The sequence below is a fragment of the Oryctolagus cuniculus genome, chromosome 6 (assembly GCF_051225735.1).
Source record: "Oryctolagus cuniculus isolate XC-2025 breed Fujian yellow rabbit chromosome 6, ASM5122573v1, whole genome shotgun sequence".
Taxonomy (NCBI): Eukaryota; Metazoa; Chordata; class Mammalia; order Lagomorpha; family Leporidae; genus Oryctolagus; species Oryctolagus cuniculus.
The window spans coordinates 24,549,764-24,567,716 of record NC_142872.1 but is presented as its reverse complement, the minus strand read 5'-3'; the positions used below and the strand labels follow the sequence as shown (position 1 = coordinate 24,567,716).

Sequence of the window (17,953 nt, the reverse complement as noted above, 5' to 3'; positions counted from 1 at the left end):
TGCTCCCGGGAGCACACAGACAGCTCCCAGCAGTGCCCCACATCTGGAAAAAAAAAAAAAAAAAAAAAAAAAAAAAAAAAAAAAAAAAAACAAGAGGCGCTCAATATATGCACATGGAGTAAATGAACCAATGAGTCAAATAATGAACAGCAGGTATGATGCTTGGTCCTGAGGTTTCAATGCTAAATAAATCCTACCCAGGCAGGCCCTGGCCTCGTGGCACTTACACAGCAGCGCCGGCACGGCTGCTCACCCAGTAACAACACGGCGCCTGCCCAAGGATGATTTTCCAATTCTGCAAGGGCTCCTCAGGACAAGAGCCCACGTGAGTTGCGGTGCATTTACGGCAACCACCACAGGGACACGAAGGAGGCCCACACTGTGAGAGCATGGTCACGGAACGTTACGTCCCCAGGGACTCAGGTGCTAAGAGTGAGGGGAGCCGGCCACCACTCCAGGTGGCCAGCCCCAGGAGGACTCTCCCAACCCCATGCTTGCTAGAAATCTCCCCACCCCCACCCCCCAGAAGCCCACCCACTCAGTATCAGCTGGAGCGAAGGTACATGGCAGGCTGAGGGAGTCTCCCAAGAAGCTGCACCATCACAGTCAACGCCCAGGCCTCGTGCAACCCCAAACTGCTGGGCACTTTGTTCAGAGTCAGGTCACCGTGATGCTCTGAGGACATCAGCTGAGGTCTCCAGACCTGGGGACCCCCATCCACCCACCTGGCACTCCTGGTAACGACCAGATTTGGAGAGGGTGGGCCCCTGCCTGGGTTCCACTCTTAGCTCTTTTCCCTCCCAACTATGAGACCTGGGTAAAATCAGTCTTTTTTTTTTTAAGATTTATTTATTTATTTGAAAGTCAGAGTTACACACAGAGAGAGGAGAGGCAGAGAGATAGAGAGAGGTCTTCCACCCGATGGTTCACTCCTCCATTGGCAGCAATGGCCAGAGCTACACCGATCCGAAGCCAGGAGCCAAGAGCTTCTTCCAGGTCTCCCACATGGGTGCAGGGGCCCAAGGACTTGGGCCATCTTCTACTGCTTTCCCGGGCCATAGCAGAGACCTGGACTGGAAGTGGAGCAGCCGGGTCTTGAACGGGCGCCCATATGGGATGCCGGCGCTTCAGGCCAGGGCGTTAACCCGCTGCGCCACAGCGCCAGCCCCTAATTGATGTAGAATCCAAACAGAGCCGTCTGCTGAGGGGCACTGAGAGGGATGTCACGTGCACACCCCCAAGGCTCGCTGGGGAGGACGCTCATCCCATGACTTTCTTTTCTAATTATTCCTGCGGTAGGGGATAGGGAACCATCCTGGCCCATTGCCTGCTTCTCCCCTGTGCCATCCTGCACCACCGGGTACTAGAGTACCGCAACAAGTGTGTGGAAACACCAAATTAAGAGACAGGTTTATTTTGGTGCAAAACAAAATTTTGAAATCCACAGTTTTTTCATAATAACACATTTTCCGGAAACTCTTTGAATACTGTCTCCCGTGTGTATTGGTTCCCATCTGCCTCCTTCTTGAACCAGGAGTCAGGCACCCCGGATCCAGGATCCTCTCCCACCCAGAGCTGCCTACCATTGGGAAACTGAGAAATTCTCCTGAAAGTATTGACGAATTCATCAGCGATGGCTGCAGAATGTCCACAGGCATGGGCCTGACGGTGGCCATCACTCAGAAGTGGCACTACAAACGAGCGGATGCTCCGTGTGCGTGCAGGGTGCACTCGCTGTGCGTGGGCTGTGTATATATTTGGGATAATAGCTGCAGCATTGATCACCCCCACACATCCTCCCAGCAGCCAAGTAACCTGCCCAAGACTATGCGGCTGGCTCAGGCCGCATTTGAACCCAGGTCCATCAGATGCCAACCCCACTGCTGCTATGCAATGTGACGGCTGCCCCCTCCCCCGGCTGCCCCACGCCCCACTCTGCTTCCACTCGAGGACACCCGCCCACCCCGCCCGACCACCCAGGCCGCCAGGGCGCAGCTGGAGGGCTTCAAACTTCAAACTCCCCGCAAATGGATTTCTGAGCAGGATCTTTTTTTTTTTTTTTCCCTGCTGGCGGGAGGCTGAAAAGGCTGTTGCTCTTGGTTCCTACTGTCTGGGGCTTTTGAAAACATTAGAGAGGCTTAGGCCAACTCAGGAGGCCGGTAGGTACCCACCAGGGTCTGCGCCCCTGGCTTGGGTACCTCCCCCAACAGGGGAAGTGCAGCAGCCTCTCCGAGCTCCCCTCTGCAGGGGTGCAGCTCCCCAGACACACCTGACAGATCCTCCTCCGCAGATGCTGACCCAGCCCCAGGCTGCGGCGCACAATGAGCCCCCACCTGCAAAGAATGTCTGTAAATCCTGGGGCTCTGCGCAGGGCAGCCAGAGCGCAGAGAACGGCCGCAAATCCCAGGATAAAAGCAGAAGCCATCCTGTTGACAATTCGTTCGTGTTTCTCCCCCAAATCCATCCACAACAGAACTGTTAAGCTCATGTTTCCTCTCCTGTTGCAAACAATTGTAAAAATGATTGGTATCTGCCCTCAGCGTAGAGCCCGCCTGCTTCATCCCCAGGCTAAATCTTTCTGGAAGGGCCGCATGTGTGAAAAACACGCAGTGCCAAGACGTGCAGATAATGGTGTCTCAGAGACCCTGATCACTCAGCTCAGAGAAGACAAACGCAGAGGCTGGCCCACGCAAGGGCTGACTCTCCGGAACCCTGCTGTGGATGCCGGGCCGGCACCTGGGGCAGGTAGGTGCCGGGCCGTGATGACCCACACACCTCTCCCGTAGCCGAGCTCCACTTCCTGTCTTTGTCTGCGGCTCTGCATTCTCTCCTCAAGATAGAAATGGCAACAGGGAATGGGGGAGGGTGCGAGAAGGAGAGCTCAGGCCAGGACATCTGCTTCTAATCCCAGCTTTGACACCTGCTGGATGTGCCTGCGCCACCCTGGGCTTCGGTTTGGAAACAATGACCTGTAGGGGCCCAGCCAACTGACATCCCACAGAACACATGCGACTCAGGTGTTCACGCAGTCAGCACTGCAGAGCCTGGGGCCAGCCCCCAGCCCCGGTCAGGCCGAGGAGCCGGTATCTGTGGCCGATCGGCTGCAGCCCGATGCACCGTCTCTCTGACCCTGCCCATCGGGGCCACAGGAGCTCATGCAGGTGACTACAGAGGAGAACATCTGCTCAGCCAGGATGAACCAGGAGTGTAGAGTGTATCCATCCGGAGCTGCTGTCTACCGCAAGTACGTCTTAGATGCCTCCTCATCTCTAGGGCCCCTTCTCCCAGCGACAGCTCCAGGTTTTGGAGGATCCAGACCTTCTGGTCTCTAAGCCAACAGGGAATGGGGCACAGATCCCAAATCTAAAGCCAATCAGTCAATGCCATTCCTCTGTCCAATCAGTTAGCTCAGAGGAGGGCATATGACCCAGCCAGTCCAATCACAGGGAGCCACAGGACCTCTACCAGGAAGTCTGAGACAGAGATCCTCAAGCTATCCCAAGGTCCTAGTAACACAGGCTGTGGGGTTAGATACCGTTGCTATCCATCACATGAGGCTGAGGATAGAATCCCCCTGCTTAAAGGAAGCCAAGGATGGGGAGAACTCGGCTGTGGATAAAGTCTGGGTGCTAGGTCAAGCCACACCTGATCTCCCCACAAAGTTCAGTCAACATTTCATCTGAACCCCCACTTCTCCAGCCCTCTCTCTGAAGCAGGCTTTTGCCAATGCAAAGATCAGAACAGGCCCTGGAGCATATACAGCCAGCTCTTAGGTTGAAAAGGATACATTTAAGCTTCTACGGAATGAACAAATATTTACTGATACTGGGGCTAGCACTGTGGCACCATGGACTAAGCCTCTGCCTGTGGCACTGGCATCCCATATGGGTGCCAGTTCGTGTTCCTGCTGCTCCACTTCCGATCCAGCTCTCTGCTGTGGCCTAGGAAAGCAGTGGAAGATGGCCCAAGTGCTTGGGTCCCTGCAACCACATAGGATACCTGAAGGACGCTCCAGCCATTGTGGCCATTTGGAGAGTGAACCAGCGGATGAAAGCCCTCCCTCTGTCTCTCCAGCTCTGTGTCTTTAACTCTGCCTCTCAAAAAATTTACCGATACTGATTTTGTGCTATCAGTGGCGATCAATGCTGAGCCCGCACCCCCAAGGGCTTCAGATTGTGGGGCTGGAACCTCAGATGCTGGGGACTTTGCTGTGGTGCCAGAGACGCCTGGGGGCGGGGCATGCAGCGCTCACTCGGTGGGGGGAAGGGCAAGGACAACTTCCCAGGGAGTCCTACCAACGATGGGGCCCTCTGAGACCAAGAACCCGCAGACCCCTCCCTCACCCCAGCAGTCAGAGGCTGGGCAGGGGTCACCACCCCTGCTCTTCAGAGAGAAGCAGAGAGACCCACAGGTTCAAGCTCACAGCACAACGGGGACTAGGCAGCGAGGAGGGGAACCAACGTCCCAAAGTCACTCTAGCTCTCCCGCCACGTCCCAACCCGCTTTCTGACCTGGTCACTGCCCAGGACCCCCTAGTTGGTCCTAAGAGCCCAAGACCAGCCATCCCCCTAACAGACTGTCAGGGGTCCCTCAGGAAGGTACCAGCAGGGGGCTCAGGGGCAGGCCACGCACTTGCTGGCCAGGGACCAGGTGCCCACTGCCTCCACAGCAGCCCTGGCTGGATCATGGACCCGGCCAGAGGGACAGACCCCAGCAGGGCCCCGAGCAGTCGGCCACACATACCACCACCTCCGGGGATGGCAAAGGCCTGTGACCTCAGCCCGGAGGAGACAGAGGAGTGGCAGGTGCATTGCTCGGAGCACAGTGAGGCCCAGGAGGCGGCGGCAGTGGGGCCCCCTTCCCCGTCTGGGCCCAGGGGTCAGGTGGGGAATGGGGACAAAGTAGAAGCTACTCAGAGGAAAGGGCAGCCCGGCCTAGCTGCAGCTCTCGCTGTGCGCACGCGGACCAGGGAGACCCGGCTGCAGCAGGAGGTGCAGGCCAGGGCCGGAACCCCGATTCCCCTGCACCAGGTCTGTCATGCCAAGGAGAGGGGCAGTGAGCCGCAAGGTCTCCCCCCGGGAGGCTGTCCCCAGCAGCTCCTGTCTTCCTAGTCCTCACAGGGAAAGGCCGGCCATGGCGACAGCCTCATGAGAGCCTCCCAGGATGGCCGGCGCAGCCCCACAACCCGGTGGCTGAAGGATGGAGAGCTGACGTCAGCCCAGTTCCCGCCAGGTCAGCTCAGCGGCCGCAGGCAGGGGGCAAGGCAGGCCCGCGGGCACCCACTTCCGCTCACAGAGCCCACCATGGGGCCCTGGGAGGGCGGGCCACAGCCTTGGCAGCCTCACAGGGCCACCTGGCCCTCCGTCTTCCCACACCTCCCCCTCCCCCAGAACAGCTGCCGGCTCCGGGCAGCCCAGAATCCCAGCCCTACCTTCCACTGCCTCATCTCAGGGTTGTCTCCCTGAAGCCCCCAGAGCACCCCCCACCCCCTCCAAAACCTCACAGGAAGGTGCCAGGCTGAGGGGTGGGGCTCATGGTCCCCCCAGAGCAGATCCCACCGCATCCGTTGAGAAGCCAGCAGCAGGGACAGCCATGTGAGACCCCTCCCCCAGCAGCTCACTGGGCAGTTCCGGCAGTGCCAAAGACGCCAAGCGCACCCCAACCGCTACCACCAAGGGTCCACACGCCAGCACCACGCAGTCCTCCGAGTCAGCACTGCACTCACACAGCGCAGGGGAGTGAACGGAGCAGTCGGAGAACCAAGACTTTCCGACAGCACAGGGCAGAGCGGACAGAGGCGTCCACGAGCGTCCACCAGGCACAGCGCTGACCCTGGGGCTGACCTACGTGCTAGAATTTCCTCAGTGTTGCTCTTTAAACACCCCTTACAGCAGCAGTCCTAACAGCTAACCCCAGTACAGCACTTGGTACGCGGGCACTCCAGAAAGTTTGTGGAAATAGAATTTAAAGATATTTATTTAGGAGCAAAATAACTTGAAATGCATGCATATATGGATATTCAAGAAGTTCTTAGAAATGTATATTATCAAAAAACTACACATGGATTTCAATTTTTTTTGCCCTAAAGTGAACTTTTTTTAGAAAACTATTTATTTATTTATTTGAAAGGCAGAGTTAGAGAAAGAGGCAGAGGCAAAGACAGAGGTCTTCCATCCACTGGTTCACTCCTTAGATGGGCACAATGGCCAAATTTGGGCAGATCCAAAGCCAGGAGCCAGGAGTTTATTCCGGGTCTCCCACGTGGGCACAGGGGCCCAGCACTTGGCCGTCTTCCGCTGCTTCCCCAGGCCGTAGCAGAGAGCGGATCGGAAGAGGAGCAGCTGGGACACGAACCAGTGCCCATAGGGATGCTGGCACCACAGGCGGTGGCTTCACCCACCACGCCATGCCCACCCCGTGAACTGACTTTTTATGCCATTTTTCACCACCATTTTCAAGTCCGCACATATGTGCCAAGCACTTTCTACCTGCGTCATGTGCGTCAACTCAGCTCCCTGCCAGAGCCCTGGGTTATCAGATCTGTCATCCCCGAATTAGACAGAGAGAGTAAACAAATCGCGGGCTCCATGCGCAAGCAGCAGAGCAGAACTTGAACCAGGCCATCTGGCTGTCACCGGCGCAGCCTGCTGCCACCCACAGACTCGGGGTCTCCTCCCCAGGTAGAACACCTGAGAAAACACGGCTCTCACCTGCTGGCCAACGTCTTCTCATCAGCATGCGACTCAACTTCACACAGCTCCCCAAGGGGCCTGCGAGACCCTCCCCAGTGCCACTGGCTGCTCACACACCACCCTCCAGGGAACCCCACACCGGGGAGGAGAGGACCCCCTCAGAGGAGGCGGGCCAAGGGACCGGCATCCATCACAAGGCCCCACCACTCTGGCGCGGGGTCTGGGGAGACAGCTGGGAGGCAGAGCCGAGGGGGCGTGGCCCAGGCGCTCAGAAGGAAAGCCAAGCCCCAGGTGCTCCAGCATCCGCGCAGGATGGGCCTGCGGGGAGCTCCTGCCACCACACGCCCTGCCTCCTGCCTGAGAGCAAGGGAGCTCGGCCCGGGGCTCGCACAGCAAGCAGTCGCGTCAAACACCATCCTTCCCTGCCTGGGCGTGGATGGACAACGTGCAGCCAGACACCAAGCCTGGGGCAAAGGCTGCCCACGCGAGAGGTGGGCACCAGCACTCTCACACACACAGAGTGTGGCTCAAGGCCGCTGCCCTAGAGCTGGACTCAGAACTCAGCCCACACCACCGCCTGTGTGAGGCCCCGTGGCTGGGAGGTGTGGGTAGTAATGCCAGCCTCACAGACTTCGAGCTGATACCATGGAGGAGCTGGGACCTTCTCGGGTCTCATGAGCACCAAGTCAGGTTTTAGCTTCTTCATTCCCACTGCACCCACAGCAGAGTCCTCCAAGCACTGCCTCTGCACTTCCAACGAGAAACCCTAACCTTGGTCCGCGACCAACCCAGAGGCCTCGCCCGCCCGGCCACCACCCCACCTGCACACCACACAGCTCTGGGCACACAGCAGAGGCCTGCTCGGTGCTTGCCGAACTCAGTGAGACTCCAGGTCCCTCTCTGTGCGCCCCACCCGGGCCAACACTCCATGGACTTCCTCCCACGCTGAGTGCTTTGTCTCTGTCCCTGGGGAGGTGATGCACCAAGGCTGATAGGGTTCCTTTCGCTCAGGACGGTCTCAGCAACACCCATCTCAGTGTGCAAGGAAAGCACACACTGGGAAAGAGAGGGTGCCCCTGAACAGCGCCACGAGGCCGACTCCGCGGCGTCTGCTCCTCGCAGAGAGCTCAGGGGGCTGTCCTTGTGGGGAAGGCATCTTTAGGAACTGAAACTTGAAGCCCCAGGGGCCCCCTGCAGCAACACAGAGCACCCCCCAACCCATCAAACAGCACGCCAGGAGCACAAGGCTGCAGGCTGCACAGGCGACACCCGCACCCAGAGACACTCAGGCTGGGGAACGCCAGGAGCAAGTACGAGCGCCCACAAGCATGACCACACCCTGCAGGGGTGGCAACAATGGAGCCTTGAGCATGGTGGGTGCACCACATAGGGCCTGCGGGCCCTCCTCGCGTGGGGCCAGACGCCACATGCAGTGGAGTTTCCATGCCAAGGGCTCCCCGACAGGGGGCACCCCAGGGAGTGACGCAGCCTTTGGGGCGGGGGAGTCACTAACAAAACAGCCGAAAGACAACTACCCTTACCAAGGAGTCTCTGCCCTCTTCCACGGCCTTTCTCAAGGCTCCGGCCTCTCAGGAGCTCCCACATGGGAGCCAAGCCCAGTCGTGTGTGGAGAGAGCAAAAGGATCCCTCCGCACAGAGCAGTGTCTCCATTAGCAGGCGCCTGGGGTTCCGGGCCCGGGAACCCCCGTACTGAAAGACATCTGTGACCATCGGCCTGTCACCTTCACCCTGCTGGCCCACAGAGCTGCGCCGACCAAGTGCCAGTTAAATATTTTACATTGAGAAATTGCAACCAGTAGAACCCAAGTCTTTGCCATTTTATTCAAAAAATGTTTACTTCATGTTTCCCTATTAAATATAAGCAACTTCCCCCTTGTATATATTTGCACCACATTCACACAATGTGTTCCCCATCAACATGTGAATTATGGGTCCAGGCCCTGAAATGTTAGTTCTGTGCTAAGATAAATATTGGAATAATATTCACTTTGCTTTTTTGAAGTAGTCAGCATCACTATTTGTGATGGAAGAGCTAAGGCACCATTCGCTTTGTTAAATAACAAAAGGATAACCAAGCAATCCCCCAGGGGAAACTGCATCCAGTGGCCTCCAGGAACACTTCCACAGCCTTGGTCCGCTTTGTGTGCACCCAGCAGGCCAGCCGCAGCCTGCCCTGCTGTACTGGGCCAACGCCCCAAGCCCCATCCTGCAAGGAAGGCGGTCAGTGTTCCCGTGTGCCCAGCACAGGGAAAGCCCAGCACTGCCATCCAACCAGGGGGAGTTTCCTGGGACTTGGCTCAGAGTCCTAGAGAGGAAAAAGTAGACAGAAATGGGGACAGGGAGGGAGGGTCCCCTGCAGCCCTGCAAACGCATCCCTCCTCTGTTCTCCTTTGGGGCACCTAGACGGGCCTGGCCTCCACGTGCCCCCGTGCCCCCCACAGGCGGCTCACTTGAAACCTGCCATGCTGGACTGAGGGAAGCAAAACTCATCCAGGAACAGCTCAGAGACCCCAAAAAAGCACGGCTCCCCTCCAGGCCTGCCCCGCACCATCCCTTGGGTCAGCCTGGTCTTTCTGTGGTGCTCAGGCAGCTGCCCCCACCCAGGTGGGGGCCTGGATGTGACCTGGCAGCCCTTCATGGAGCCCTCTCCCCCCAGTCACAAATCCAGTCTATGAGGGCATCGGAGCAGATGGGAGGGTCCCACTTCCAGCTGTGTGAACCCAGGCTCAGGGACACTGCTCCAAGAAGGGGAGGCTGGCACCAGTGGTCTCATGGTCCCCCCAGACTCTGACAGTCACGTTCCTAGAGCCCAGCTCTGGGTCCTGAGAGGTGTGAAATGGGACCCACAGCTTGTCCCTAGCACCACGTCTACAGCATCCCAGAGCCCAAGGCTGTAAGACCAAGGACTGCCCAAGCCGTCAGTTTGGGGGTCACTGCCATCAGCGATGTTAGCCTGCGGCCTGAGGTACAGCAGGTGAAGGTGCTGCCGTGACACTGCCGTCCCACGCTGTCCCAGTTCAATTCCCAGGGGCTCCACTTCCAAGCCAGCTCCCTGCTGATGTGCCTGAGTGAGGAGAAGATGGCCCACGCACTTGGGTCCCAGCATCCACATGGGAGACCCGGCTGGCGCTCCAGGCTCTCGGCTGTGGCTTGGCAAACCCTGGCTGTCGGAGAGTGAAGCAGCCGAGCTAAGAACTCTCCCTCTCCCCACCTTCCTCATCGCTCTGCCTCTTCAATACAAAAATAAACCTTTAAGAAAAGACGCGAAAGCCATTCTGCCACTTCCAGCTGTCACCCTTCCCTGGCCAGAGCCGAGCCCAGCTGAGTGCTATGTACCACGTGAGGAGCACCTGCCACACCAGGCCCCTTCTTTCTCACAGCCCCTCAGTGCCCCCGGTCTTATGCCTGCACCCCCAAAGTTGACTGACAGATTCTGCAGGGCAGGAGGCCAGCAGCCTCCCCCAGGGCCTGCCAAACACTCTCAGCCCCTGCAGGACAAGTGTGCACGGGTCGGGCCCGACTTGGCCAGCTGAGGTCAGCACCATGAGTGCTCTGTTCAGTGATTGTAGCGAATGGGTGAGCACAACCCCATGCCGAGGGCTGGATCCCACTGCAGAGCTATCAGCGGCTTTGCATTTCAAGCTGGAAGACGTCTCTACCCACAGCACCCAAACGAAGAAGGAAGCACAGTTCCACTCTGCAGCTGCGCCTGCACAGCGCTAAGGTGCGCCCGGCCCAGCCCGGCAATCGGTCGGCTCAAAATGGCTAATTAAACTACACCGCAGCCATCTCACTCGGAGCTGGAGAGGGGGCCCATAAATTACACTGCCCTGAGCTCCCCACAAATTGCCTCTCCCCAAAGGGGTCCTCGCCGTTTGAGAGAATACATCCGAAGGCTGTGCGCCGCGAACAGGCCCTGGTAATTGGCCCTCCCGCTCGACTGCCGGTGGAGAAATAATGAGCGGCAAGGCTGGCTCCACCAGCAGGGCACAGGCTCCGGGCTCAGCCGCCAGCCAGCCGTGCTGCAGCAAACCCAGAGTGCCACGGGGCAGGGACCTGCCACATTCTTCCGGGTGTGGTCACTCCATCTTCCACACTCTCCACAGCCTGGAGCTACCCGAGCAACCTGGACAGTGAGTGGGCAGTCAGCGGCTGGTGACCATCATGCCCCAGACGCCAACCCGCCAGGCAGGACTGTGTGTTACACCCCCACAGGAGTACAACAGGGACCCCCAGGCACGCACTGTGAAGACTCAGCTACCCTGAACTCCCACGTGGCGGCTCCAGCTCCGCCCACCAACTGTAACAAAGCAATGCAGAGTCAACCAGGTAGGACTTCCCGGAGGAAGAGGAGCAACCTTCGGGAACCCTGAAGCCACTGGGAGGTACCTTACTCAGCCCTCCAGCAGGCCGAAGTCCCCCAAACCCTGTCTCTGCCTCTCTGTATTCCCAGCACAACTTAGTTTTTTTCTACCAAAGCAAAGAAAAACCTCTCCGTCATCTTAGCAGTGGGAGTGGCCCCCATTATGTGTGGGGAAGTCCCCCGGGTGCACAGGAAGGAAGATCAGCAAGCAGCGGGCAGCAGCAAAGTAGAAATGCAGGCCGGCCTGGGATGGGAAGTTTGCAGAGCGCTAATCCCGCCCGCACCAAGGGACTGATTTTAACAAGGCAGGCTGTTTGCGAGGCGACGCGGCCGACTCGCACGTGCTGCCGTGGCAGGCTCCTCTGCTTTGTTCTGCCTTCAGAATCCTCTCATTTCAGGCTCTCTTATCCCAAAATGACTGGGCTGTGAAAAGCAGCTCCACTTAGGACAAGTCCTCAATCCCAGGAACAATTTTTTCAACATCACTTCTCTGCAAGTACTGCGCCGCTCAAAGAGGCAGGTACGGAGAGCATGGCTCCCTGCTGGCTCCCGTGCACATGGCCCCTGCTCCCTGCGAGCCATGAGGGGACCCTGGGGAAGAGGCTGAGCTGCGAGGCTGCCGGGCTGAGGAGCACATGGGTAATTGGGCTCTGCACCACCAGAACCCCAGGCCACAGGGGAGCCGGGGCAGGTCCCTCTGCGCACGCACTCTCGGGATTTGGACCGCGGCTCCAACAGACATCGCTGAGCACCAAGTGGCAGGCACCGTGCCAGGCACTTTACATGCACCATTGCATTTAATCCTCATGGCCACTCTGTGAGGTGGGCACCATTATCCCCTCTTACAGACAAACAAACTGAGGCCTACAGGGGCTCAGGAACTGGCCGAGGTCCCACCGCTGACCACAGACAGAGCTGACACACAGACTCCCAAGCACCCACCAGCCCCGCTCTCTTGCTGGGCTTTGGGAAGTGGTGGCATGGGCTGCTGGGCTGGGAAGAACCATGAGCTCAGAGAAAGAAACCTAAGGTTGCTGGCCCCCCAGCTGCCCCCTGAGGCCAGTCCCGGGGTGCCACGTTCCCAGGTGTGCCTTGGACAAAAGTGCCACAGTGCATGAAAGACCCCAAGTCAGGGAGTAGTGAGGGGCCCTCCACGGGGGCTGAGGGCCGTGCTGGAGACAGCCGGCTGGGCCACCTTCTGAGTCACAGAGGGCTGGGGAGGGATGCCTGGAAGCTGAGCTGAAAACTGACCTTCTCCCCGGGGGTCACTGCCAACGGTGCTGGTCACATGGCCGGCAGGCACTGGCCAGTGGCTCAACCCATAGCAACAGGGCAGACAGCAACTTGACCGGCATGTGACAGCCAGCGGTCCCAGCAGAGCCAACAGCACATGATGGAGGCCAGGCCCAGGCGTGGGCACCCGCTGCGACTGCTCTCAGCCACTGACACGGGGACGAGGCGGCCACGCTGTCCCCAGCCAGCATCCCTTCTCTGTGCACCCCCCACCCTGACAAACACGCACCGACTGGCACTCACTTTGAAATCTGAATCTCTGAGCTGGAAGGCCGGGCTGCAGGCGATCACACTTTGTTCATTTTGCCAGGCATCACCTGCAAGACTGAGCGTGGCGCGCAGGGTGCGGCCACCCTCCGCCAAACCGGCCCCGTCTGCCTGCATTTCAGCACCAAGCTGACCTTGACATTCACAAACTCCAGCAAGAGAGGGGGTGAGAGCAGGGGGGAAAAAGCCGAGCAGAAGTTGCTGAAAGGAAGCAGAAATATAACAAGCTGGGGCTGCCCTGTGCCCCCCACCACCACCAAATGAAAACCAAATGAACCTATCGCAGGGCCCTCTTCCTGGCTAGTTCAGCTCCCACACATCTCCGCTTCAATCAAGTCCCCGGGAGACAAAGCCTCAAGTGGCCGCAATTGCCTACCTGCCTCCACCTGCACGGCTCCGGCCTCCATCTGGGAGTTATCTGGGGCTGGTTTTCTCCCAGTGCAAACACCCTTCCACGATGCCTTCCGCCCAGGCCCTGGCACGGCACCTGCCACCAGGGGTTTTCAGGCCCCAAGGACAGCGGCAGGATGAGGGAGGGCTTCACACATCCTCCGAGTGTGGAAGGCTCCAGGGAGGACCCCCGGGTGGGTGCCAGCTCAGGTCGACCAGGTCCTCGGATTGACAGGACAGGCCTGCTGTGGGGGCCAGACATCAGAACGTGAGATGCTGGTCAACAGCTGGACAGGGGCTTCCCAAGGAGAGTGCGGGGACTGATGGGGTGAGAAGCTGCTCTCCCTCCTCCTTCCCCGCGGGCAAGCAGGCCAGCCCCAGGCGCACCTCTCACAGAACGAGACTGGCCAGAATGGTCAGGCTGCCTTGTTTCCTGGTCCTTACTCAGCAGCCCTCAGCTGGAGCCCTCGTGGGGGAGCTATGATGGAAGCTGCTCCGAGAGGGGAGGGGGCTTTCCAAGGCCACACAGCAGAGCCAGGCAGAGACCCAGGCTGCCGCTGAGGGTTTCCCATCCTGCATCCACAGTCTGCTCAAAGGCTTCTGGGACGTTTGCCCCTGGGGCCCCTCCCCCAGAGCAATCACAGCCTCTGATGAGGCTCAAGCTCCCTGAGCAGAAGCAAAGCCGAGCACACAGAGACGGGCCCAGCACTCAGCGAGTGCCCACTGAGCGCCAGGTGCCTCCCACCTTCCTCTCCTCCAGCCCCCAGCAGCCTCTGGGAGAGGAGCCACGATCATTCTCACCTCCAGGTTCGTGAATTGCTCAACAAACGTGGCTGCTTACAGGTGAGAATGGCTGAGAGAACCGGGGCCCAGAGAGACTCAACGTCCTCCCCCCGGGCCCCACTGCATGCTGGGGTACAATCCCAAGCACACTCATGCCATCTGGGGTGGGGACCCCCAAATACTCCATCCTAGGCTTGTCATTCCTCACCCCAAAACCGCCTTTGGGATGGTGTTTTCTAGAAAGCAGGGAGTCTATGCACAGTGGTCTGGGTAGGGGCACATGGGCACCCACTGACCGTACCCAGGCAGCCAGAGGGGGGCCACCATCAGGTTTTCCTAGGGTACAGCTGACCAGCCCAGTGCACATCTCACACCAGGGACACCATCCCTGGAGCCCCAGGCACTGTGGGTCCCTCACCTAGGCCAGCTGCCCCTCCCCAATCTGTCCCCCAGCAGGCGGCCACCTGGGCCACCGTGAGCACTCTTCACATGAGATTCGACACCCAAGCAGCCAAGTGACACAGGCTCTCTGGGTTTACCCGCTCCTCCCCTCGGCCACCCAACACACACCTCGCCAGGAGGAGAAACAGACTTGAGACCACACTGCCTAGGCACCAATGTCGCTCTGACCTAAGCCTCCGGGGGACTCGGTCTCCTCATCTGTGAATCGGGGCCAGGGCAGCGTGAACAACCCCCAAAAGAAGACCCTCAGAGGGAGCCCCTCACAGCAGGCACCAACATGGGGAGTTCTGGGCAGGAGGAGGCCCCGAGGACTAGGGTATGGTTCCGGCTTTGATAAGACCCCAGCCCAGAGCGGGTCCTGGGGCTGCGACCCAGGGCACGGCCGCAGCACAGCTGGATGGCTTCTTGACAGTTATCCGCAGGGCCTCGCTACCTAGCGAGGAGAAGCAGTGGGGGAAGGGGAGAAGCAAGGAAGAGCCAATTTTGCTTCCCGAAGAGGAGCGATCCCTGCTGACAGCTGTCCGTAGGAGAGCGGAGGCCGTGCCCACGTAATCTCAACTCGGGCGGCCCGCGTCTCCCCTCGACCCAGAAATGAGCTTGTTAGAAAAGCCTGCATCGCTGCTGTTTCCCCTGACAGCTCCCCGCCCCCGGCCCCCCGCCCAGTACACGCTGCAAATTGGCAACCTGTCCTCGGGCATTTGCATCGGGCGTCCCTGGAGGGAGACAGCTCTGTTATTCTGTTTTGGATAAAGGAGGCAGTTTGAGATGACAGGTGGCAAACGGCTCTTTAATAAACCACACAGGCAGCCGGAGAGCGCCAGGCTGCGGAGAGGGACTTGACAAATAGGTAGATTTGCAACCCGCGAGCATTAGCAGGGCCAGCCGGAGCAGCGAGCAAGGGAATGCGGGGGCCGCGAGATAAATCACCCCCTTGTTACTCCGCTTTAACCATCTCACTCCTGCAGCCTCTGCCCCCTACCCCGGCAGGCAGGCTCGGGCCAGGGACCCACACCCAACTCAACTCCAGGTGGTGGCCCGCGGCACGGCTCCCACGCCACTTTGCACATCTCTGAGGAGAGTTCTGCGCCCTCCCCTCGTCTCTGTCCTGGCCTCTGCAGCTGCTCAATCTACTGTTTTTTTCAATAATCCCAATTTTAAGAAAAATAAACATTTCCTCAGCACAAACCACGTAGCTCCGCTGTGTCTCCCCAAGTCAGAGCAGCTCGTTTCCCCGCGCTCCGTCTCCTTCCATGCAACGGTTTACTCGGCTGCACAAACGGCTTCCCCTCCAGGGTCCCCCTCTCTGGACTCGGCCCTCGCCCCTCGCCATCACCCGCAGGCGCTGGCCTAGGCAGTGGCGTTCTGTCCGGAGCGGTGCTGTTGAGTGCTCAACAGCCAGCTCTCGCAGAAGACAAACAGCCCATCGCTCTGCTGCACACACTCACTGCGACTGACTGCAAGCTTCCAACAAGACGCCTGGCAACTCCACGTGGGGAACAGATATGCACAGTCTGCTTGTGCCAACTGCCTCTAGTGCCCTCCTGCTGCCCTCCGCCCAGGGGCAAGTGCCCCCAACCCTGGAATTCTGGAAACACACACACACACGCACACACACGAGACTCCTCCCCGACACCCGCCCATGAGAACACACATTTCACCTTGGACATCCTGGATTCAAATCACTGCCCCATCACCCAAGCGCCGTGCCACTTTGGGTGCACTCCTTAACCACTCTGTGCCTCAGTGTCCCCAGCTGGAAATGCAAAGTGGAGCTTGGGTGGGGGAGGGGAGGAAGACAACGCCAGGACTAAATGAGGTGATGTGCTACACTGTGCCCAGCACACAGCAGGTGCTTAGTCATGCTGGCCATCCTCGCTCACCTGGCATCGGCACCTTGGACGCCAGCACACCGGAATGCTTCCACTTCCTTACCCAAGGGGCTGGCCATGCCACTGACAGCTACCCGAGCAGGGCCGGGGGTAGCTTGCCCTCCTTAAGGGCAACTAGATGCAGCTGTGGTTGAGCCCGGGCGAGGGCCAGGAAGTCCCACCCCGCCCCACGTCCCCCAGCCCTCCATGGCTGATGCGGCTCCAGCCCAGTTGTTCTCCACCGTGCTGAGTACTGGAATCACCTGCGCCTGGGCAAACGACTCGCGCCTGGGTTCCCCAGCCCCCAGCATCTCAGTTCATGGGCCTCGAGCGCGGGCCACACACCGGCATCAGTGTGTTACTCTCTCCAGGCGATTCTAACGTGCAGCCAAGACTGAGAAGCAGGTGAACATGGAAGAGCGGGCTCTGTGGCGGCAGCTCAGCCCACAAAGCAGAGCTTGACAGCTCTCAGCTGGCCCGGCCAGAGGGCACCTTTGAGCGTACTCTCCCTGGGATCCCAAGCCCCGGGCTGGTAGACCCCAGTGGCAGAGTCCATGTTGCAGGGCGTATTCCCAACAAGCAACGGGGTCCAGAGCAGGTGTTCTCTAAGGGCTCCCTGACAGGCATGAAGACGCTCCAGGCAACTCCCTGTGCACCTCCCACAAAAGCCTGGACTCTGTCCTGCTCCAAGAACCAACCCCTTGGGGTCGTGCACGTGTACGGCCTCCGCAGCTCTACCCAGGGCAGCCAACCCACACACAGGCGACCAAGGGCTAATTTTCCAACCACAAACAGGACCGAGTCTTCTGGACTCCAGAGTGATACTGGAACCGAAGGCCAAAACCCAAAGCACCCACCTGCAAAAAGGGGGGAGTGGCCTTGTTATCTCCCAGTGTGATTTCTGCAGATTGACAGTTCTATGGGGCGTTCATCTGGGTCACGGGAGGGACCTGCGTAGACACAAATGCCTTAGAAAGAATCTAGATTGGGGCAGGTGCTGTGGCCCAGTGGGTAAAGCGGCCATCGGCAACCCGAGCATCCCATATGGGCGCCGATTTGTGTCCCGACTGCTCCACTTCTGATCCAGCTCCCTGCTGATGTGTGTGGGAAAAGCAGCAGAAGATGGCCCAAATGCCTGGGCCTCTGCACCCATGTGAGAGACCTGGAAAAAGCTCCTGGCTTGTGGCTGGCCCAACCCTGGCCATTGGGGCCATCTGGGGAGTGGACAGGCTGATGGAACATCTCTGTCTCTTTCTCCCTCTCTGACTGTAACTCTGACTTTCAAATAAATAAATCTTTGAAAAAGTCCAGATTAGACAATTTAGCCGCCTTAAAGCAGGACTTCTCAGAGTCTTTGATATAAAAATGTACACAAGGAATTCCCAGAGAGGAGAGAGATACTGTGTTTGATGACCTCCAACCCGGAAACTTTCTCCCACTTGGGCTCTGCCAGGACCAGCCAAGTGCCCAGGGTGTCTGCAAAGGCTCAGGGGGGCAACTGGTGCGCAGGGATCCTGCTAGGCTCCAGGACCAGGCCGGAGATGGTCCCCGCGCAGAGAAGCTGCGGAAAGCGCAGGAAGAAGACGCAAGGCCAGGATCTACTCCAGATCCCACAAATGGGCTTGAGCAGGCTTGGGCAGAGTGCGGATTATGTAAATACGTATTTAGGGACTTTTTAAACACAGATTATTCACCCAATTAACTCTAATGGCCCCTCGGAGCTGAGAGAGACTATTGTGTAAACATGCGGGGCGAATGTGGCCTCAGCCCCAACACTGCCTCCAAAGTCGGGGTTTACGAGGCCCCCATAAGGG

General features: G+C 58.8%; 1 long non-coding RNA gene across 10 annotated transcripts in view; it reads right to left on the bottom strand.

Annotated features, from left to right (window-relative positions):
* LOC103347871 (uncharacterized) overlaps positions 1–16,317 on the bottom strand; it is a 190,317-nt gene extending 174,000 nt beyond the window's left edge. For 4 of the 10 annotated variants that reach the window (XR_016236120.1, XR_016236123.1, XR_016236126.1 and 1 more), the window contains exon 1: positions 16,152–16,306. This is a non-coding gene — a long non-coding RNA (uncharacterized LOC103347871). Of the gene's footprint in view, positions 1–12,612; positions 12,838–13,012; positions 13,272–13,413; positions 13,862–16,151 lie in introns of those variants that run through there. The other 6 variants (XR_016236121.1, XR_016236119.1, XR_016236128.1 and 3 more) reach the window with 5 other exon arrangements.
* Positions 16,318–17,953: the final 1,636 nt, after the last annotated feature.